Consider the following 24,008-nt stretch of genomic DNA (forward strand, 5'->3'; position numbering starts at 1 on the left):
TGAATTAGTATTAGTTCCTTTCTTAGACTGATAAATATACATTTTATTCAGTCTCATGTAAACAAGACCGGAAACGGAAGTAGATTTTGCGCCGATCCGGAAATTCACAAACCCGACCAAAAAAATTTGAACGATTTTGAGTTCATTAGTATTATGAAAAATTCTGGAAATTTTCCCGATTGTTTTTTTTTTTTTTTTTAAATTTCTACTGCTATAGGGGACTTCGTCCCCTTATTAAAGCTTACTCAAAATTGCTTAGCAGTGGACTAATCGTGTTTCCTTAAAATGACCTGTTTTTTTGGCACCGAACGGATGGGGTTTATTGAGCGCAGGCAAAAAGATCCCGACAAGCGTCTTGCTCAACAAACCACCACGATGATTTGTGTCTGTGTCTTCAACATGATCTGTTGCCATGACATGATATGTTTTCTCTACATATGGGTGCAGTCCTAACCTTGACAAAAGTTAACTTGAGAATGTTTAAGCAGACAAGAAAGTTTACTTCATCGTTGATGCATTTTTAGGACTGCTGCAGACCGGCAGGTTTGCACCAGACAAGACCCATTTCTTTTTTTGACCAGTCCTGAGTACAGGTCTGCCCCAGACCAGACCTGTAGATAGGTGTGCTCCTGACCAGACATTTACTTTTATATAAATATGTATAATAGTCATTTATTTTATTTTTAATTTCTTATTTTATATGACTTACATCTGTAATATTTTTACAATTAGCTACTTTGTCTTGAAGTATATTTTCTGGTAATACATATTTAACATATGTATATTCAGAATATACACCTTGTAAATCAAGGGATTTTGAAGGTTCAAAGGCCTCTTTCAATAATGGGTTGAAAATTATCAATATTTAGTCCAGCAACATTATATCATCATCATATTAAAGCTTTTTCGAAATTGCTTGGCAGTGGACTAATCGTGTGTCCCTAAAATGACGTGGTTTTTTTTGGCTACGCATGGGGTTTATTGAGCGCAGGAAAAAGATCAAGACCAGCGTCTGGATAAACAAACCACATCGATGATCTGTTGCCATGACATTGTATGATTTCTCTACATATGGGTGCGGTCCTAACCTTGCTAAAAGTTAACTTAGAACAAACTTGTTGACTACTTTGTAAGTTAACTTCGTCGTTGGTTGACCAGCCCGACGGTCTGCTTTTTTAGGTCTTTTTGACCAGTCCTGAGGACCGGTCTTCCCCAGACCAGACATATGGACTGGTCTGCTCCTGACCAGACATTTACTTTTAAAGGCAACAGTAGTATACCGCTGCTCAAAACTCATAAATCCATGGACAAAAAACATAATCGGGGTAACAACTAAAACCGAGGGACACGCATTAAATATAAGATGGAGACAAACGACACAACACTGAAATGTAACACACACAGAACATGACCAAGCATCAGACAAAATTCCACGAGAATAACAAATATAATATCAAAACCAAATACATGAATTTGGGATAGACAAGTACCGTGACACGTTTTATCGCAATGTGAATTAACACTAAAAAATAATATAAAACAAACGACGCAACGTTAAAATGTAACACTCACAGAAACGAACAATAATATAACAATGGCCATCTTCCTGACTTGGTACAGGACATTTTTAAAGGAAAAAATGGTGGGTTGAACCTGGTGTTGTGGCATGCCAAACCTCGCACCTTTATTTGGCCTTATTAACTTTCGAATTAAGTTCGAGCGTCACTGATGAGTCTTTTGTAGACGAAACGCGCGTCTGGAGTATATACTAAATTTAGTCCTGGTATCTATGACGAGTTTATATAATGGCAATGTTAAATATAACATTGAAATGACAACATAATTTTACAGGACTACAATACAAATAAAAAGGAGAACATATAAGACAAAGAAACACATGATTAATAGCCTAACAAAAAGCATCCGGTTAAAATTCAATATGCCAAAAACGCGCCTCGTCGACACAAGAATCACCAGTGACGCCCAGATATAAAAGATCGAAAGTGAAAAAAAGTAAATGTTGTACAGCAATGAAGATCAAAAGTTGAAAAAGGTTGTGTATTTATAATAGTCATTTATTTTATTTTAAATTTCTTATTTTAAATGACTTACATCTGCTATATTCTTACAATTGGCCACTTTGTCTTGCAGTCTATTGTCTGGTAATACATTTTTGACATATATAAAAAAGAAGATGTGGTATGATTGCCAATGAGACAACTATCCACAAAAGACCAAAATGACACAGACATTAACAACTATAGGTCACCATTCGACCTTCAATATGGAGCAAAACCCATACCGCATAGTCAGCTATTAAAGGCCCCGATAAGACAATGTAAAACAATTTAAACGAGAAAACTAACGGCCTTATTTTGGTAAAAGAAATGAACGAAAAACAAATATGGAACACATAAACAAACGGCAACCACTGAATTAACAGGCTCCTGACTTGGGACAGACGCATACATAACTAATGTGGCGGGGTTAAACATATGTTAGCGGGATCCAAACCCTCACCTAACCTGGGACAGTGGTATAACGAACTATATAAATCAGTTGAAAAGGGCTCAACTCATCAGATGGACAAAAATACAAGTGGACGTGGCCAGGTACTTATAACATCCCGACACAAAAAGACACAATGAACCGATCTGAGAAAACTCGCAGTTATCCGACAGCTAGTTCAAAGCCACTAACAACCAATAAAAAAATCATGCATCCAAGACTCAACTATCAATCCGTATACTCAGAATATACAACTTGTAAATCAAGGGATTTTGAAAGTTATGACGAAAGAAATATCTTTTTATTTTATTTGACTCTTGTCAAACAGTCTTACACACTTCCTGATGATAGGCAATTAAAATTTATTAATTTGAGGAAATCTATACTTTAATTGATGATGTTGACTTAAGGACATTGTGGTAAGTGCATTTCGTTGACATCGGCGTCCCAGGGTGCAAGTTGTTTTAAAGGGAAGTGAATGCTGCAATATATTGTATTAAAGACAATCGAAAGACTTAGGTATTAGGGCATTTAAGGGATGAACTAATGCATTGGCGGTTTCTTGATACTTGGACTGAATATTCCAAATGGAGGCCTGAATTTAAAAAGGTAATTGAGTTGTAGACTGATTCCTCTGGTTTCAGGTACGGCGCTGCGGTGAAGCTTGAGGCGAATACAATGCTATTAGGGGATTATTGGGATACAAATGATTGTAGGCTAGTTCATGAGAAAGAGGCTGATGTTCTTCTCAAGTCGTTACAGGCTTTAGACAGTTCTTTTTAAGATTCTAGGGTTGATTGGTTTACGAACAACATGGCTGTTTTAGTAGCTTAGAAATTCCAAGGTTGCAAGTCTAGAGCTGTAAGTTGTTTTATGTAAGAAGTATTTAGCAATGTGTCAACATTGCAAATATGTCCCTTCATGTTTAAACTAAGCGGATTTCCCTTAAAGATTAACTCTTACCTCGGATTCAATGTTAAATGAGGAGTCATTGTATAGCCCTCATTCAGTTGACCAAATGTCTTTGGATTATTATGTCATGAAGTCAGCTGCAGGTTCACTTTAACATTTTACTCAATGGCCTACCCTATGTTCCGCAGGGGTGAATTTGTTCTCACAGAACCGGACGAATGAGCAAAGATTGTATGTTTACTCATCTTTTGTACTTGTATTTCCCGTTTTCAGTCGTTGATAGAACAGGGCATTTTTTGTACAATTATTGTCCCTGAAATTCTTCTCCATGGAATCGGAAGGTCTTAGTTGGGGTGACAAAGGTGTGGTCAAGACACCCCCAGAACGGGGATTTATTCTAGATAAAGTCAGGTTACAATGGCCATTGTTTGCATTTAGGGTGTTATTTTTATGAAGCTAGAATATCTACTGTTATATATATATATTTAATGTACAGTAAATATTATATATACAGTGAACTTTCAAATGGTATGTTGTAGGGTGCTGACATTCATGTAGACTGGTAAGCAATACATTATCAAATATCAGATTTAGATGAAAGGACGACTTCTTCTGCCGACTATAAAAGAAAGAACAGTTTGTTTGAAACTTTTCCTTCTTTTTCTTGATAAAAACACCTAACAAACCAATACATGTGGACCAAATGATGAAAGAACATTTTTGGTTTGGACGGAAAAACTACTGCCCACGATGTAAACTGTCAATATTTGGGAATAAAGGGTATGATTCAGATGAAGCAGATAAGCTTTGGCAACAGACGAAGGTGACGTTAACCAATTGGTAAATATATTCGATGATAAAGCTAGGTTTGGGTAGAACGTGGTGCGATGTGGAAAGGAAAGAAAAAACGGACACTTAAAAGATAATTGTCAGTACGTGTAACATGATGAAAAATCTGTTTCAATTGTATATGTTTTGTTGTGTATACATGTATATTGTATTTTGTATGCCTTTTTTTCTTTTCCTGTGCGTTATGTGTGCGACTTTTTAATTTAATTGAAGTTTTTTTTTCAAATGAGACCAAGATTAATATACGCCTCATTTTCCAATGAATTGCTGTTGTGGATCTAACTAAACAATTGTATTACGTTAAGAATGAAAATTAAAATCTAATTTCTAGCTGATACCAAAGGACAAACTAGGACTTTTTTGAAAATAATATTGGTAAACAAATTAAATCATACCGACCTGATTTTCTCAAACTTACTTTCAGAAGGAAAAAGTAAAATTGAAAGACTTTTTTGTCCTTTCTTAACTTTCAAATATCATGAATATGGAACACATATGAAACATACATCCAGAGGACAGACAACATTATTGGTGTTGTATTAGAGGGAAGTGGCGGGCGAGACGAATTTAAAAAAAACCCAAATAACTGACCCCCCGGCCTCCCTTATAATAAAGTGAATAAAAAGATGGGCGATAGGACACCCACACTCCACCCCCTTTTTGAGTCTCTTGTTCATGTAAGGACCTGGTCCAGTAATTGTTGTGGTATGTGAAAGTGTTGATAAATATATAAAACTGTATGTGTATAGATTGATCAGTGGTAACGACATGGGTTGTTACCTCTTTCCACTTTATTATTTTTCTAATGATGTTTACTAATATCGTATTTTTATACGCCCCGCTTTGAAAAAGGGGGATACTATTTTACAGAGTCATCACTCGACAACTTCCTGTTTACCGAACACTTAGATATAGGAAGATGTGATGTGAGTACCAATGAGACAACTCTCCATCCAAATACCAATTTTAAAAAAGTAAACCATTATAGGTCAATTTTTAACATCTGATAGCCAAGTTGAAAATTTTCGTCACATTTTTCTCAGGAACTACAATGCAAGGATTTCTGAAATTTGGTTTCGGGGTTTATATTAGTCAGCGTTTTCAGATTCATCTCTCGACAACCTCTTTTCTCCGAACACTTGTTTTTACACAATTAAATTTCAAATTTTTTTCAATCTTTTCTGTTTTCAAGTCTAATAGTCGCTATATATAGCCCTGGTCACGACGAACCCACGACACAACTATGCAGCGCCACGCAATGACAATTGGTCAAATCGTAGGTCATTTGTGATCATCGTACGACAGTCGCACGATATTTTGAAAAACGAGTTGCTGTTGCGCCAAGGTTTACAATTTAGTAATAAATGGTCATCTCTAATCAAGGTGCATTGCCAAGGTTTACAATTTAGTAATAAATGGTAATCTCTAATCAAGGTGCATTGCCTCAGCAATGTACATAATTTTGCCTTATACGATGCAGAGGCACTGAAAATAGATGCGGTGCGCCAAATCCAAACTTGGAAGCACCGCTAAATTTGCATACCGCTAAAAAAAGGATTAAATGAAGTATACACTACCAATAATTTACCCATACTTTTTTGGTACATTTCTACCCTCGTGCATATCAGTACTGTTAGGAAAGACTGAAAACTTATAATGTTATACTTTCAATGAAATCAGTACTGATTTTGACAGTACTGTTTCAGTACTGATTTTGTCAGTACTGTTTCAGTACTGATTTTGTCAGTACTGTTTCAGTACTGATGTTGACAGTACTATTTCGGTATTGTTATTTTCAGTACTGTTTCAGTAGATTTGGTGTTGTTAATCTTTTTAACTTGAATGTGTATTGTTTCAAAAAATATTTGGAACTGAAAACTTTTAAACTCGGTAAGTATAGTATGCTATATAATAATTTGTGGCATATTTTGTATCTTTTGTAGATATCTCTGATTAAGTGTTTATCATTAGAGAAGTTTTTACAATGTGCATCTCAGTACAATTGGTATCCAAATATAGGTTTGATAATTCTGTGACAATATTATTATTATCCTTTTTTAGCTGGTTACGTTTTTCTCTTAGACTATATCACCCTGCTGCGCAGATTTTTTTTTAGCGACGTGAACATCACCAAGGAAAATTATCAAGCTTACTCTCGTCTATCGAAATACTATTGAAGCGAAGGAGAAAACAACAGAAATGAAGCAAGATAAGCAGTTTATCGGATTTTTCCCATTAGGAGCACCTGAATTCCCTCCCGGTTTTTAATGGAGTTCGTGTTGTCTTTCATGTATTTTTCAAAGTGTTGTTGTAAATGCCCTTTTGTTTTGTGATTCTTTGCTTACTTCTTGATTTTGGTTGTGACTGTTTTTCAGTGTTTATAAAAATAATACGCATTAGGAGCACCTGAATTCACTCTCGGTTTTTAATGGAGTTCGTGTTGTTTTTATATATGTAATTTTCAATGTGTTGTTGTAAATGCCCTTTCGTTTTGTGATTCTTTGCTTACTTCTTGATTTAGATTGTGACTGTCTTTCAGTGTTTATAAAAAAAAAACGCACTCGACATCAGGAAGATTCACACTGTGGTTCAAGGCTGATATTTTACAGTATCAATTTTTATAATAGCGCATAATTTATATATATATCAAACAAGATTAGAATCTTCAATACTGTTCATTTTTTGGTATTTTGCTATTGCTTAAAATATGTTGTAATTAATGCAGTTATATGTTACTATGTTAGGCAATGCATTATAATCAACACAAAACAATCTCTCGATTACCTTATTTTTAATCATAACTGGAATTTCTTTTATTTATCATAACCATTTTTTAATATATAATAAAACATTCAATGTCATACCAACATGTGAAGTTTGTGGCAAAAATCTCTGTCATTTTTACGCCTCTTGGTTATTTTATGACCCTTTAAAGCTCATAAATAAAACAATCAAAGAAACAATTAATTTTGCATGTATCATGTTTCATTGCTCTCCCCCTATGCCATCTTTTCTTTGGAATGCTTTGTTGAATGTCAGTTTCCTGGCTCTTTTCCTCAATTCAGTCCCGGATATAATGTGTCTTTTTACATGTACAGTGGTAATCCAAGAGGACACTTTAGTTCTAATATGAGCTCATTATAAGCATCCACCTTAAATGTTTTGGTACTTGTACGAAACTCAGGATTCAATGGTTCATGATCAAATGTTTTTTTTTTTTTTTCTGATGAGTGCCATATTGTCTAGATACATCATTTTGTTTATAGGTCTTCAATTTTCACATCGAACATTCCCATGTCTGCTCCTGTCTCCATTGCTGTTAATCATTCTGAGGAAAAAAAAATGTAATGAATTTATAAATAATAAAATTGAGAATGGATATGGGGAATGTGTCAAAGAGACAACAACCAAATAAAAAACAACAGCAGAAGGTCACCAACAGGTCTAGGCTACAATAAATTATCTTATGTTAAAACTTTCCTCATTTCTGTGTTATGTAAAAATAAAAAGAATGCACAATTATGGATGGGAATGGTATGACATCAAAATTTACTTATTATTTTATATACTACCATAAGTCCGGTAATCACTAATGGACTGGACTTCTGATACTACATGTATATATAATATTATAATCAATCAAAGTTGAAATTTGTTTCTAAATAAAATAAAAAAAAGGAAGATATGATAATTTAATTCATCATCATCAAAGTATTGGTGTTTGCCAGTGGCAAGTATTTCATACACGTGTAGCTTTAACCATCGGTCTATTTATGTGTTCTTTAAAATAAGATCCGTGAAACAACGACGAAAGACATTAAAATATATACTAACTACTTTATACAAAAGTACATTAATGTTTAATAGATTGAAGTGGACATTTAATTTAATTGAAAATTTATCGTACATAGTCATATATGTAGCACCTAGCCAGATATGTTATACATCTATCTATGGTAGCACACAGAAACGTGTCCGATTCCTCAAAAACGCGTCAATGTGACGTCAATGATTTGATAAACATGTCAAATTGCACTGGCGAAACCACTTCTGCGGGACGCCGGTCGAGCAGTACCCTCATAGACATACATTTTGTAAAAAGACATTTATAGGCATCACCGGATAATATTAAAACAATAGAATTTACTTACTATTTATAAACGATGATTTAAACTTTACAAAACTTATTAAATGCAATGTTAATGGTTTTTTTTTTCTAAATACGCATGACATATTTGCCACTGGACATTAAGTAATCAATAGTTAATTATGTGTTGTAAACTTAGCCTGCAGTTATGCTTGTTATGAATTACCTATGCTGAACAAACTAATGTGTATCAATGACATACAGTAAACGTGGTCAAGCACCGGGAATAAAATACAATATAAAATGTACATGATGTATTAGTTTTCTAAATTGTGAAGTACCTCTGTCTGAACTTTATAATAATAATAATCATATTGATAAAGAAAATCATAAATTAAAGCGCTTCAAATAAAAATAACTTTTTATTGTGCAATTTTTTTTAAAAACCAGACCTATAGTCTGTGTCTGCAAGCAGAAGAAAGCGTGCACAGTGTAGCATACCTCGGACATTTGTCTGTACGGATTACTAAACCTTTCCTCCAGATTTTTTTTTGGCACCTGCTTCGACTTTTTTTTCTAATCATTTGCAATCCAACCGAAAAATACGGGTTCTATCGTATCCCACACCATTAATATTGAATTGCGTTTTTACTTTACAGAGTATCATTGGGGGTATATGAGTTTTGAAATATTCTGGCGTTTTTAACCGGACACATTCTTAAATTATCGGACACGTTTTTGAGATTGTAACAATACAAAAGAGGTTATTGTCTTAAGTCAAGAGTTTGGTATTCTGTAGTTGGTTTTCAAGTTTGAATGGGTTTACACTAGTCACTTTTGGGGCCCTTTACACCTTGATGTTCGGTGAGAGCTCATGCCGGCACGGTGTTGAAGACCGTACTTTGACCTATAATGGTTTACTTCTACAAATTACGACTTATATGAACAGGAGACTTTTCTCATTGGCAGTTATACCACATCTTCCTATATATTAATACAACACTGAGCCACCCAACCCATCCACCCCAATTACTCGTTTGTGAGGGCTGCCTAGAGTCAGAGGTGGATTTAGGGGGGGGCTGGAGACCCGCACCCCCCTTTTTGGAAAAAAATTGGTTGCTTATATAGGGGAATCATTGAAGCGTGACTGGAGCCGGCCCCCTCTTAGGTCAGTCAGTGGCCCCCACTTATGTAAATTTCTGGATCCGCCACTGAGAGTGGTTACACCGGGCCTAAAATGCATCGGACTGAAACAACATACTGGTTGTGTGTACACTGACAATCAAATTAAAATTAAAATAATGTATAAAATATTGTAAAAAATAATTTTTCATTTGAGTGCATTTACGTAACAATAACACAATGTAACCGTAGACATAAATATCATTGTTACACTCGTAAGTATTCTATGTAGTTCCTTAGTCAACCCTAGGTCTGCATTCCGGCGATATAGCCTAAACTTCATTGTAACAATAACTTTTTTACGACTGTTACATTTCAAAGTAACCATAGCCAGTACCAAAATAAAATAGAAATTCAAATATTTCACAGACATCTTTATTTACAATATAAAAATAGGAAGACTGTTGAATGATATTCAGTGGCGGATTCAGAGGGGGGCGTAGAGGGCGTTCGCCCCCCCCCTTTTTGCTCGGACTTTTTTTTTTTGTTTTTTTTTTGTAAAATGATTAATCAGACTAGACTTCGTGAACTTTGCCATTTCCCGAGTATTTAATTTTTATACGACAATTCTTTACTTATAAAGACATTTTTCGCTGGCCGGTATTTACTGATTGTCAAAGTCATGTGATTTGCTATGGTGGAGTTGACCAGTGCGTTGAAAAAACGGCACTCGGTCATTTTGAAATTCAAATTACAGGAATACACATTGCTTAGGCTGAGGTTGTCATGACAATCAGGAAACCTTCAAAGCGACACAGTATTGAACAAGAACGTATTGTCTTCTATTTCATTATTCCACTAAACAGAAAGTAATGGTAAATACTCTATAGACTATTACACTCTCATGAAAAAAAAGTTCCACAATATTATTTACCTACGAAAACATGTTTAACAAATTGAATAATGATCCCCAGTCAGTATAAGCTCTAGAAAGATTTCAAGTCTCAGGTACGAACCATTTGATTTGAGGAGGCAGTCTGAGATATTTGAGAGGAAAAAAAATGACTCTCTGATTCTTGCCTTAAACACAAATTTTGGCCGTATCTGGATTGAAAACAATAGTCTTGTCCACTTTTTTGCTATTAAAAACTAAAATTTCCAACAAAAATATTTAGCGTGAAATGAACATGATGAATAAAAACGGGCGTATTTTTTTGTGGCCGGGGTTTGCATGTCTGACTGGAATGTCTGTTTTGCCGGACTTATATACAAAATGTATATTGAATACTTTTTTCAAGACCAGACTGCATGCAACCTGCCTACTAGGTGTGACTTTTATGTCTCCATTTGTTGACCGTCATTCATAACTTCGTTGTCATTTCAGACACGTTCGTAGTCTTTAATTGTTGGATTTGGAACCCCTCACTTCGGTTCCCTAAGTTATGTTGGGTGAAACATATCAATCAAACATTTTGATAAAAACTGCTTGTTTGTCTTTTTTAACTCGTGTCGGTCGTATTGTAAATTTCATCTAATTTCCATGTCTATTTTTTACTGACAAGTCCTACATCAAATATATCAGTACATAGCTTTGGATCAATACTATCATTTTATGATAGACAATTAATAGGGAGAATACAGCATAAAAAATGTCCAATCCTTACACTTTACAGCAACTATAAAATATGCATGCCCCAAGCCAGAAACCGTTTAAATAGTGCATATAACACTTATTTTATGTTTTTTTAGCCCAAAAAAAATCCGACTCGCTCCGCTCGGCAAAATTTAATATCTTCGCCCCCCTTTCAAAAATCCGGGATCCGCCCCTGATTTTTACCACATCAAATGCACAATGAGCAAACCCATATATCGCATTGCCCAGATCGCATAGTATGCTAAAAAAATATTTAAAAAAACCAGAAGTAACAGAAATATTGTTGTTAAATCATTTCAAACGAGATCACTTATATATAAAAATATACATATATGCAGCAACAACTGAACAGCAACAAACACAGCAGTCAATGTGGCGAGATGAAATAATTTTGTAGGCACCTAGGACTTATATTATATTAAAATGTTTCCCAAATTAAATGAAGCATTGGGCCCTATAAAAAAAAATCCTGTCAAAATAGGAAACACATTTTTAAAAGGGGGTTCCAAATCTGGAGATAGGGTTTCCAAATAGATTTCCCTTTTCAAATTTATGCATTTATCGTTAAAAAGGGGTCCAACCTTCGGACCCCTCCCCCTCCTTACGCCGAGGGGTGTACCGCACCTCCCTTTATCCAATCATATGTTTAGATAGTCAGGCTAATCACAAATATCAATTTGACAAATATTAATACTATAATCTATTTAATAAGGTTTGGCAAAGAAGTAATAATATGTATCCAAAACAACCCGCGATTTTATACCTATTTTGACATTTACAGAAAGTTCTGTACCCAGAGGCGGATCCATCCATTGTTTTAAAAGAGGGTTCCAAACACAGGCACTTGTTTCTATCCATTCCAATTTTTTTTTTGGCACATTGATAGTAAAAAGAAAATATCAGAACAGCAAATAGAAATAGTAAAATAATGCCCCCGAGGTCATAGGACTAGGATAGAAACAAGTGCCTGTAGTTCCAAACACTCTGGATAAAAGGAAAAAGGGGGGTTCCAACTCAGTCCCCTAAAGATTTCATAATTATAGCGAAAAAATGGGGGAAATAAAATATTTTAAGTAGTATTTTATAGAATAAATAATGCATTGAACGTCAAAAAAAATTTGGTGTTCCCACCCCCGGAACCCCAGGGGTCCGCCACTGTGTAACGCGTATTCTGCTGTTTTAACTAACGTAATATGTTTTGAATTAGCCATGCTACACTTTTCGCAGTTTTAAAATATTCAATGTACTACTATACCTTGATCTACCTTCAATCCCATTGTGGTATTCAATCCAGAAGAAGTTTGAACTGTTGAACTGTTGAAATGTCAGTGCGAGTGCAAAAATAACGTTTGTAAACAATGAATTACGTCATGTGTAAATCCAATCACATAAACGTTTTACAATACAGTAGGACAACCGGATGTGCCTTTTCGGCCAAAATGTGATTCGGCGGCGCTCAGTAGTCCTACGCCGAAAATTGGACTATTTTGCGTCGGCCGACGTCAGCTGAAAAATGGCGCGCTTTTGTACAAAATATTCATTCGTTTACAGCAAAGTACCGGCGGTCAATGCTGTTGATTGTAAGCACATTTATAAGAGAAAAATATATGAGTTTACTTATTATTTTCATGTTTGAACAAAAAAATTAAAGAAAATCTTATTTTTTCACATCTGAACATAGAATTTCGGATTTCGATTTTCTGCATTATAGAATAAAATAGTGATATTAAAAAGGGGTACAAAAAAAAGCATATCCTCAAATTACCTCGAATTTTTTACATCGTAATTTCGCTAGTTTTTCACATCGAAATCCGTAAAGAAAAGGGGTGTCCAAAGTAGGGCAAAAAATTGTACCCATTTTAAAGTAGGGGTCTCAATTTTTTATAGGTTTTTCCTAGCATGGCCGGTAGAATTAGAAATTGGGAAAGATTCTGTTTTTAAAGTAAATATTCATTCAACTATCAAGAATAGCTGAATCCTTATATATGTAACCCCTATAAAAATATCAAAATGTGTCAACAAATTGTAAAATTGTAGATTTTTTTTTCGAAATTGAAGAAGGCGCCATTTTCGCCTATTTGTCTATTACGTTTTTTATCAGCTATAATTATTAGCTGATTCTAAAAAATCTCCGCCTCAATTTTTTTTATACTTGCATTTTATAATCTTTGGTACATAATACAGATGTTATAAAAAAATTAGGCACTTCTATCGAGTAGAAATGGAGAACGGTCATCTTTATTTTGTATGTCCCCACTATGGGGGCGTGGTCCTCCTTCCCCCTTGTTTCTGAAGTACACGATAGCTATTCATCTCTCTAAATTAATTATCAACTAAATATCATTGAAACAAAATGAATATATTTTAAAACATCATTAAATTTTAAGTGCTACTGAATTTTTTTTTAAAGAATATGCCGGAATCAACCCCATCCGATGTTGTGTCAATACATAGATCAACGTTGTCAATTTCCGGCGCCGAAAATGTCAACGTAAAATGTCAGTAAAAGAATCTTTTCTTCTTTGTAGACTTTGTATAAATTTTGTTTATCTTAATGTCAGGAAAGTCAGGCAGTATGTTGAAACTATATCAACGTTATACCAAACCAGGCTTTACTTGGTAAACTAACAGTTTAAGGCCTGCATCAACATCATGAGATTGTTGACATCGTACTTTAATAAAGTTGAGAAAATATTCATTTCGTGCATATTGTTACCGGCCGCTGAGTTTTTGAAATGAACAACTTATCTGTTTGGTCATATCGATTTCTTTCATAATTTTCCTCCCATTCATTACTACAGTTATCGTTATGTGTTTTGTTTCTTTTTTTTTTGTCAAAAGGGGGAGGGGGGCTTGCTCTTTTAATTTTATCAAAGGCATGCGTAATTTTTAGGACTTATGGTTCTCAATTTCTGATTTGCAGTGAAGGTTCAGCCTCTTCATGACTTTACATATATATTTCAAATCTGCAGTTTCTTAGGAAAATGATTATTTATGAATACTATATTAGTATTACACATACATGTATCTATGCATAGGGGGGAAAGTGGGCGACCATTTGCTATTCTAGGTGGTGGGAATTCGAAGAGAATCCTGGTGTATTTGTACTAGTATTTGTCTGTCCTAGGTGCTCTCCCTTTATATCCATTCAACAGTAGGCCTATAGGTTCATCTTTTTTTTTTTGTCATTTTGTTTAATGTAAATTATTTGAATGAAGTATGTAAAAGTTTGTTGCCAACTTTTTTTGATAATCCACATAAACTATAACATTGGAGATCTATAGTAGGATTTTTTTCTGGATTGACTATTAATCTGCATCCATTCCATTATATGCTTTTATTTTTAATTAAACATATTTCACTTTTGCACACAGACACAGAATATTCCTTTTCATGTAGTTTTGTGTCATGTTATTTAGGGGTCTTTTATATACATGTAGCTTACTATACGTTATTGGTTCTGCTATAATAAATGTTGAAGGCTGTCAGAGATCTATATTAAGTCATTTAGTATCTGGCGAGGAGTTGTCTCATTGGCAATCATACTCAAACTTCTGATTTTCATATTAGAACTGTAATCAAGCCTTAAGCAGGCAAACTGAAAGGGAACTGTAGTACCTATAGTAAATAACTTATTACAAAAAACTGTTCCACTTTTTAAAAAAAATCAATGAAGTATTTTAAATGATATAATGTAGCTAGCCATATGGAATATGTTTTATATGTTGTGCATCTCTTTTCTCCTTTCAGTCACAGGGGCTATGTTCAAAGCATGGTTGTTTATATCATACATTTGTAACTGGTGGTAGGATATATACATGTAGTAATGCAGTGTTGAATACTGATTCCCCTCTCCCTAAATTGATAGGGATAAAAGAATTAAAATTCTTTCACTGAATCTCAATAATAGGGCAAAAGTGAAGGAAATCAATCTAAGCACACTATTGTTTCTGCTCTGACAGACATGTTTTCTGCTCTTTGATAGGGTTGTCTCTTTAACACCTTGCCCATTTCCATTTTCAATTTAATAGATAATTTAAGTATGTGATATGTGATAAGTATCCAAAAGTTAACTTATTTGATCAAATTCATCCTTGTGATTTAATTCCTGAAAATAGAGTTTTACAACATATGAGTAAAAGGTAAGAGTCTTTTTTAACATGAAAAAAGTCAAATAATTTTGGAATGGTAAAACTTGAATGAGCCAAAAGGTAAAAGTGAGATTTCTTTAAATTACATGCATGCAAAATAAAAGGGAAACACTTGAGTCCAGAGGGATATATTTGTTTTTCAGAAGTATACAATACAAGAGTGCACATGCTGAAATGTCTCGCTTTTTCTTTACTTATCATTGATATTATGTTGATGGTCCTAAATATAAAGCTTTTATTACAACTGTCACACAAACTTAACATTAAACAAGTAAACAAAACATTGACCAATGAACCATGAAAATGAGACAAAGGTCAGATGAACTGTTACAGGCAGTCATGTACAGAAAACAAATCTTCCATACACCAAATATAGTTGACCTATTGCTCATAGTTTAAGAAAACACAAAAAAAAACCAAAAAACTTAACATTGGACAATAAACTGTCAAAATGAGGTCAAGTTAAAATAAAACCTGTGTGATTGACTTATAGATCATAAAATATTTCCATACACCAAATATAGTTGACCAATTGCATATAGTATTAGAAAAAAAGACCAAAAATCAAAAACTTTACTTTTACCACTGAACCATCAAAATGAGGTCAAGGTTAGATGTTAGATGACACCTGCCAGCTAGACATGAACACCTTACAATCGTTCCATACACCAAATACAGTAGACCAATTGTATACAGTATGAGAAAAACAGACCAAAACACAAAAACTTAACTACATGTACATGTATAACCACTGAACCATGAAAATAAGGTCAAGGTCGGATGACACCTGCGAGTTGGACATTTACACCTTACAGTCCCTCCATACACCAACTATTCTAGACCTATTGGTTATACATGTTGTATCTGAGATATGGACTTGACCACCAAAACTTAACCTTGTTCACTGATCCATGAAAAGAGGACAAGTGAAAACTGTCTGACGGGCATGCGGACCTTGCCAGGTATGACATTCCGAATATAGTTATCCTATTACTTATAATGAGAGAGAATTTAACTTTACAAAAAATCTTAACTTTCTTTACAAGAAGTCACTGAACCATGAATATGAGGTCAACGACATTGGACATGTGCCTGAGAGAAACTTCTTAACATGAGGCATCTATATACCAAGGATGAAGCATCCAGGTCTTCAACCCTTTAAAATATAAGTCTTTTGAGTAGTTACCTAACCCCACTTCCATAGTGGCCAGATCACTATCTCTTTGTAGAGTTTTCTGCAACAAAAGTTGCAAGTTGAAAAAAAATGAGGAATCTTATTAAGTATACAACAGTGGTATTGCTTTGAAACTTTTTTTTCATGAAAACAACTGAGTCAATAATCTGATTTTTTTTTTTACTAAATAAGGTGATATTTCACTTGTGCACATTGTAATGTTGATGAATCTTGCATATATTTCAAAATCCTCTTTTTACTACACATTGAGCCCATAGTCAGCTTAAGTTTCATTTATTCAATCCTGCATAAGTTGAACAAAAATGTCTGCTAATAAACAATTGAACCACCTCGGTTACCATTCTGTACATGAATATATCTCATTTTCATTTTCATATTCATTGCTGATTCAAGGTATCAAAATTTTAATCCTCCAGTAAAATTCTTCTTCTGACCATGCTGACAGTGTACTGAAAATGAAAACAATAAATTTGTTATTAAATTAAGTTTGTTGATTCAATTGAAAAGTAATGATAAATGATAAATGATAATTTTAATATATTATATTTCATTGTTATGGGCATCATTGACCCAAATATGGTCTGCTTAAGTCATTCTCTTACATGTATCTGAAAAAATGTTCAAGTTTATTTAAACACTTCTGACATTCTCATGGATATGAATATGATGCACATCATGTAAGAGTTAATTCCCTTATATTGTTTTAAATCTTTATTAATGAATCTTAAATTACTGAACCCTTCATTCTTGAAATTAAGTTTTAAATCCAAATGAAACTATCTTGAAATTATACAGCAGAGATAATACATGTAGCATAAAATCTTTTAACTATTAAAAGTATACCATTTGGTCTTAAAGTCTGTGTAAGATTCTTGGACCTATAAACTATAAATGTTAACTTCCATTCCAGATTTATTCCATTGGCAATTTTCTTGTCTGACTGTTAAATGTAAAATATTTTAAGTCTATTTCATTATCAAAATAGTGTTAATTCATATTTGTCTATCATGTTTTGTTTCATATTTGTGAGATTGAAGTCATAGCGCATTGTAAAATAACCCACTGGTGTTACCCTGAACAGACACATTTGGATTTCTTACCCTAATCATGTTAATATATTCTAGTCATCTTGTTTTCTATTTTTTAAAACAAAATAATTTGACATTCCATTTGATTACTGTTTTCTTGCTGTATCATGTATGTATATCATACCTTTTATACATGTATATGTGCATGTACTGCAATTGTTTTTGTTGATATATAAAAGTCCTCTGTTTAGGATTTTTGATTCATAGTGAACATCTTTCTCCATCCTGTAAATATAAAGCAAATGTACATACAATTACTAAATCTATAATACTAAATTATTCAAAGCAAAATTTAATTAATTTTGCATTGTTATTATCAACACATGAATACAAATTTGCCAAATAAATTACCAAAAAAAACCATATTTTCTTGATCCAATGAAGACCCATTGGTGGCTGTAGACTGTTGTCTGCTCTTTGGTTGGGTTGCTGTTTCTTTGACACATAACCCATTTCCATTAACAATTTTATATATCTATTATTATAAATTTCTGCTCAATACATAAAAGTTACAGGGAAAGAAAACATGTATTATAATAGTGTACAGTGTACATAAATATATGCAAGCTGATTTTTTTTACATTTTCAGGGCACTCACAACCTTGTTTTAATTTGAATCAATGAACCACCACTGTCATGACACCATTATTTTGATAATATTATGATATCAATCAAGTTGGAGTACATTTTTTGAAATAAAATTAATATTGTCAATGGATTATCATTTCTAAGTAGCATGATAATTAGCATGATTAGTTGTATAAATATATATGACTAAAGCCTATAGGAATAATATAACATAATGGATATAAAGAATCTGTACAGCCATATCAAATTTGTAATAATTCCTGGTCATGAGATACATGTACATGTATAAGCTCTGAAATGGGTGGGTGATTCAGTGGTTAATTTCAATGTGTAAATTTCTTTTAAAATATGAGATATGAATTTAGAGGATGCATGGCTATCTATTTTTTTTTGTTTATGGGAAAGAGGAGCCTGTGCCTGTATCGCTTTCCTTTTGTATTTTATGTTTATGAAAGATTTAATTTTTATGAATTTTACATTTTGGTGTACATATGTACATGACATATATATATATGAAATCAGGGACACAAATATTTTTTTCCGAATGAAATATTATACCTGGTATAAAACATCCAGTAAAAGTGGGTCTAGTGGCGGATCCAGAAATTTTCATAGGAGTGGGCCCACTGCCTGACCTACATGTAAGAGGGCTCTAGTCACGCTTCATTGATTCCCTAAATAAGCAACCAAATTTTTTCCCAAAAAGAGGGAGCCTGCACCCCCCCCCCCCCTAAATCCGCCTATGGGCCCAGTATGGGGTCCACTTTTGAGTTGAACCCGAGACGTTCATCAAAATTCATGGTGCCTCAGTAGCCTATATTTTTGCAATGTATGGGGCATTGAAATTACATGTGTACCCCCTTTTTGGAGAACTTGCAATCGGCATGAAACGTGATCATACGTGCTTTCGAATTTGATTCATTTGGGTCCGTATTTTCAGTTAAGAGATTTACAATGTTCTATTATCTGAGCAAAAAGTGAAAGCGTGAATATTTTCCATGGAGATCGTGACGAACACCTTGACCAGTTTAAAAACGGATGTTGACAACTTGTGTGGGTATAATATTTCCGGAGACAAGTGCGGATACCTTAGACCGAAATCCGAAAGTAATTCACCAGTATATAGTTGATTCAATACTAGTATATTATAAGGAAATGATGATATATTGGATTTCAATTTTCATGTTTGATTTTATTTTTGCCGTTTAAATCTTTTCTTTGGATCCGACTTATTTGATAGTAATTAACTAAAATATCTGGTATAAACCATTACCTTTTGTGTTATTCAGCATAAAGATTAAGCATCCAAGAATGTCATAAATACAACTTTTCAGCATGGAATGCCAAATCCAACGTCAAATAATGGCCGCCATTACGTGTTGACAACGTCGACTAGTGAACCGTATCACTGAGCGGCGAAATCCTTACTCAGGCGCTTCCGGTTGTCCTACTGAATAGGCAATTGTATGTTCCATATTGACGCGCTTTTGTGATGACGATAATAACATCAACGGCAAAATTTGAGACAACAGTAGATCAGCCGGGAAGGATAGGATACAGAAATACAGCAGAGAAAATATCGGTTTACCAGCCACTTGCAGAAATTCTTAAAGTTACAGAAAGAGACCATTGTTACGACAAGTCAGAGATGGCGGATCCTTTTCGAATCATCTACGGATTGCTATTGTTCATGTATGTTTTACAAGTCAAATGTATTATGTAGGCTATGTCTTCTACCATCACAAGTTTTATTCCGAGAGTATCCTGTCAGATCATATATTTTGCCGGAATCAACATTCTGTATACTGTGTCAACAGAATACAGAATGTTGATTCTGTATTCTGTTGACACAACATTCTATATTCTGTTGACATTTATACAAAAACAATGTCTTTCCCTTCAAGAATTTAGTTCAAATTTATGTGGTTCATAAGGGAACAGAACATTTGATTTACATATATATATATATATATATATTTGTTTATAAAAAAAGATGCCGTATTATTGCCAACGACACAACAACAACAGCAACAACATATATTTTATTTGCCAATCATGGCACCCAAAATGAGCGGAATAATCACAACTCTCCACAACAGATCAGATGACCAGAAATTAACAAATATAGGTCACCATACGGCCATCAATAATGAGCAAAGCCATATCGCATAGTCAGCTAAAAAAGGCAACAAAATGACAAATGTCAACGAATTCAAACAAGAAAACTAACGTTCTTATTCATGTACAAAAATGAACGAACAATGAATATATGTAACACACCAACAAACAACAACCACTGAATTACAGGCTCCTGACTTCGGACAGGAACATATATACAGAATGTGATGAGGTTAAACATGCTAGGGTCTTCCCCCTAAACCTGGAACAGAGTTGTTACAGTACTACATAACAACAAACTATAAAATTCAGTTGAAAAAGGCTTATTTAACTTTAAATAACAGATGAATGCAAATAGAAATACATCTCAGTAACAAAAACATAATGGACGTTACCGTTACTCAACAAAAAAGGTCACTAAATACAGATCTGAGAGTACTTGCAGTTACTGACAGCTAGTTCAAAGCCACTAACAACTAATAACAAAAAACATGCATCTAACTTCAAAGACTTAGTTCATAGTTTTTTTTATACTTCTGTTGATTATATTTAATCTTAGTTTTTTCCTTCTGTTAAAAAGAGATTAAATAACAGACGCAATGTTCAACAAATTTGTTTAAAGATGGCAAATTTGTGTTACATTCGTTTAATTTATAATAATACACACAAACTAAAGAGACAGAAAGACAAGTTTGTCTCCAACGACAAGCAAGAATAAACCAAGAAACAGAAAACAGACAATTTTCCAATGTCCTATTTGGCTGGCTTTCATATTATTCCCATTGTTGTTATAAAGTAGACAGAAGCAATGAAGAATCGATAATAGTGTGGTGCTTGAATATGAAGAAAAGAGAATAACAGGCAAAATTAATAATAAAAAGTGAAAAATGATATAGAATATTACAGAATACAGAAATGAAGAAACCACTTCCAGACCAGACCCTTTTATAAGTTGCACATTTTTTTTATTTTTTTTTTGCCTTTTAAATCTTTCTGTTCGGACACCATATTGGTCCGACACCCCAATAGCCTGACGCCCTATTAGTCCGACGACCCATTGGACCGACACACGAATACTAGTAATCCGACACATAATTATTGAGCAATACTTTGTATGAATAATATTTATATTTTAAGAGGAAAATCCCCATAGTTTAAAATGATCCTACTGAGATTCCTAAAAATAATAACATATTAGAGTACATGTATTAAAAATTTGCTTAATGTCCAGTGGCAAATATTACATGCATGTTCAAAACAATTGTTAAATAAGTTCAATAGGTAAGTCCTGTAAAAGATGTCATCTGGGGTGAAAGAAGGTCAATGAAACTTGGACTGCCACTGGACAACGAAATCATATTGAAGGTGGACAGGAATTTGCCCTGCTGCATATTCAGACAAAAGGCCACCGACGGCCTCTCAAAGAGTTGTTGCAATAGTTATTAACCTGCAGAGATCATGGCACTCTCTTTCTATACATGCTATATGAGGCATCCGATTAAAGGTGACCAAATTTACATTTGTTGAAAATTAAACAACCCGCACAATTTTACTACCAATAGTTTTACTGTTTTTACTGTATCACATAAACATTATCCGTTGTGATGACTGACTTGCACTTCTGGTGACATTTTCTTAGTGAGAATGTGTTCACATATGGAACATATCTTGTCCTTATGTCCCACGTAAGTGTCATCAATAACTCCTGAACCACTTTACAGAATTTTGTAAATCATCGATACAAACTTTATCTCATGATGTATTTTTTCAAAGGACAATTTACAAAGTGTTACGTCCATAATTAATACCATAACATGCATGTTGGGAAAAACAACTTTTTATAAATGCATGCAAAGTATTTGATGCAGTATGATCTATTGTTATAGGTATCTAAAAATGGATCCCACCAGAACACAAAGACTAAGTCTATGAGGAAAATAAAGTTTTAGATCAACGACTAAAAATTGTCATGAACAGATAAAATATGAGATAGAGATAGAACTGGTATGAAAGGTGACAGTAGAACATTCAAATAATTTGAAAGGTAGGTATATATATAGTTTTACACTCAATTATGATTTTTTTAAAGTAAGTATTTGCAGTTATTCCTATAATTTTATTTCAATATCATGAAATGTTGTAGTGTGTTCATATGACAACAAACCAACAACGAGCAAGTTCAAAAAAATATAGAGTAGAAATACAATTCTTCAACAATTGAAATATATCATTAAAGTTAACAAAGAAGTCTACGGGAAGTACATATCCGTACACACAACTTCTCATTTAACTGTTTCACAGATTGCATTGATATTGTGCTCGAATAATCAGATTATATTAATACATATGTGTTTTGTTGCCGATCCAAAGATGTCAGAGTGTTACAGCAGGACATAGTTGAACTTAGGAACCTAAAGGAATTATAAACAAAGATCTCCTTCTCTGTAACCGAATAACAGATTTAAAAGATAGTATTTTATTATAATGAGAATTTCCACTGGTACTAATAATGAAAAAATTCACAAAAAGAATACTTTTATTTAATTTTTAAACTATTGCATACGTATAAAATGATAAAGAGTTGTAGGATTGTCACTAAGACAACTATCAACCAAATTTGAGACGATGTGAATGTGAACAATAATATACAACTGTGCAGACTTCAACAATGAGAAAACCCATACCGTATTGTCGGCTACAAAAGACCATGACATAAACAATATATGAAACAATTTAATTCAGAAAAATTAACGACCTAATTTATAACAAAACAAATTAAAAATGTTAAAAGTGCAGCCCGTATTGAAAACATGGATATTTGCCATGAACCCAGACTTGGGACGCTAAAATTCTTCTCCAAATCGTATAAGATCAGACCCTGAAGTCATACAAAATTTTCTCAGCATTTTGATTGGTTGATTTTGGAGTTTGCGTAAATAACTAACTCTAAAGTTTAATGACTTCAAGGCCAGTTTTCAATCAGGTAAATCAAACATTGTTCCATTTTTTTTCTTTCATTTTTCTCCCTGTATAATATAAACCTTGTATAATTAACGTTATACCACCTTTAGCAATGCATGTACACTGATTCACATTATGTCATGGTTGACCTATGTTTAATCTTATTATTGGACTTTAACAAAATGATAAATGTTATAATCCACTTTTTCCTTTCCAGAAACAAGTTGGCAAAGATATAAATCACATGCATAGGAAGAGCAATGGAAAATAACATTGAAGCAGAATTATGAAACAGTTATTAAAAAAACCCATTTTTTTACTTTTTAATGCTGTTCATTCTTAAGATTACTGTTTATTGTATTTCGATGGAAGTTATTGCAGTTGATAAGAAGATAGAACAAAAATTTTAGTTCTTCAGCTTGTTTTATTCAGTCAATAAAAATTTATTTTGAAAAGCAAACCATATATGTTCAAAAATCAAAAAGGTTAATTATGTACCAAATGACCTCCGTCAGACATTAATCAGTCTGTTGGAAATCTTTCTTTAAATTTTTATGCTTATTTTACAAAATATACTTTTGTTTGTATGTCTGTAAGATTCAAATCAATCAGAGATTTCTGAGGAACTACAAACCAAGAGTTTCTGAAAGTCATCAGTCCTCATGTGAACATGCTATACTGAGTAATGTAGTTCTCACCCTTTCAACTCCCCGTTAACGGGATGCCTAAATATTGAAGCACTAAATTTCATATATTCTTTTCGTAAAATACGCTC

At 33.5% G+C, this 24,008-nt stretch overlaps 1 long non-coding RNA gene across 1 annotated transcript; it reads right to left on the reverse strand.

The window, feature by feature from the left end:
• Positions 1 to 7,045: 7,045 nt before the first annotated feature.
• On the reverse strand, positions 7,046 to 12,494 carry LOC134723664 (uncharacterized). The gene is made up of 2 exons (XR_010108147.1): positions 12,388 to 12,494; positions 7,046 to 7,597 (listed from the first exon to the last, which is right to left on the reverse strand). It is a non-coding gene; the product is annotated as an uncharacterized LOC134723664 (long non-coding RNA).
• Positions 12,495 to 24,008: the final 11,514 nt, after the last annotated feature.

The sequence above is a fragment of the Mytilus trossulus genome, chromosome 6 (genome assembly GCF_036588685.1).
Source record: "Mytilus trossulus isolate FHL-02 chromosome 6, PNRI_Mtr1.1.1.hap1, whole genome shotgun sequence".
Classification (NCBI taxonomy): Eukaryota; Metazoa; Mollusca; class Bivalvia; order Mytilida; family Mytilidae; genus Mytilus; species Mytilus trossulus.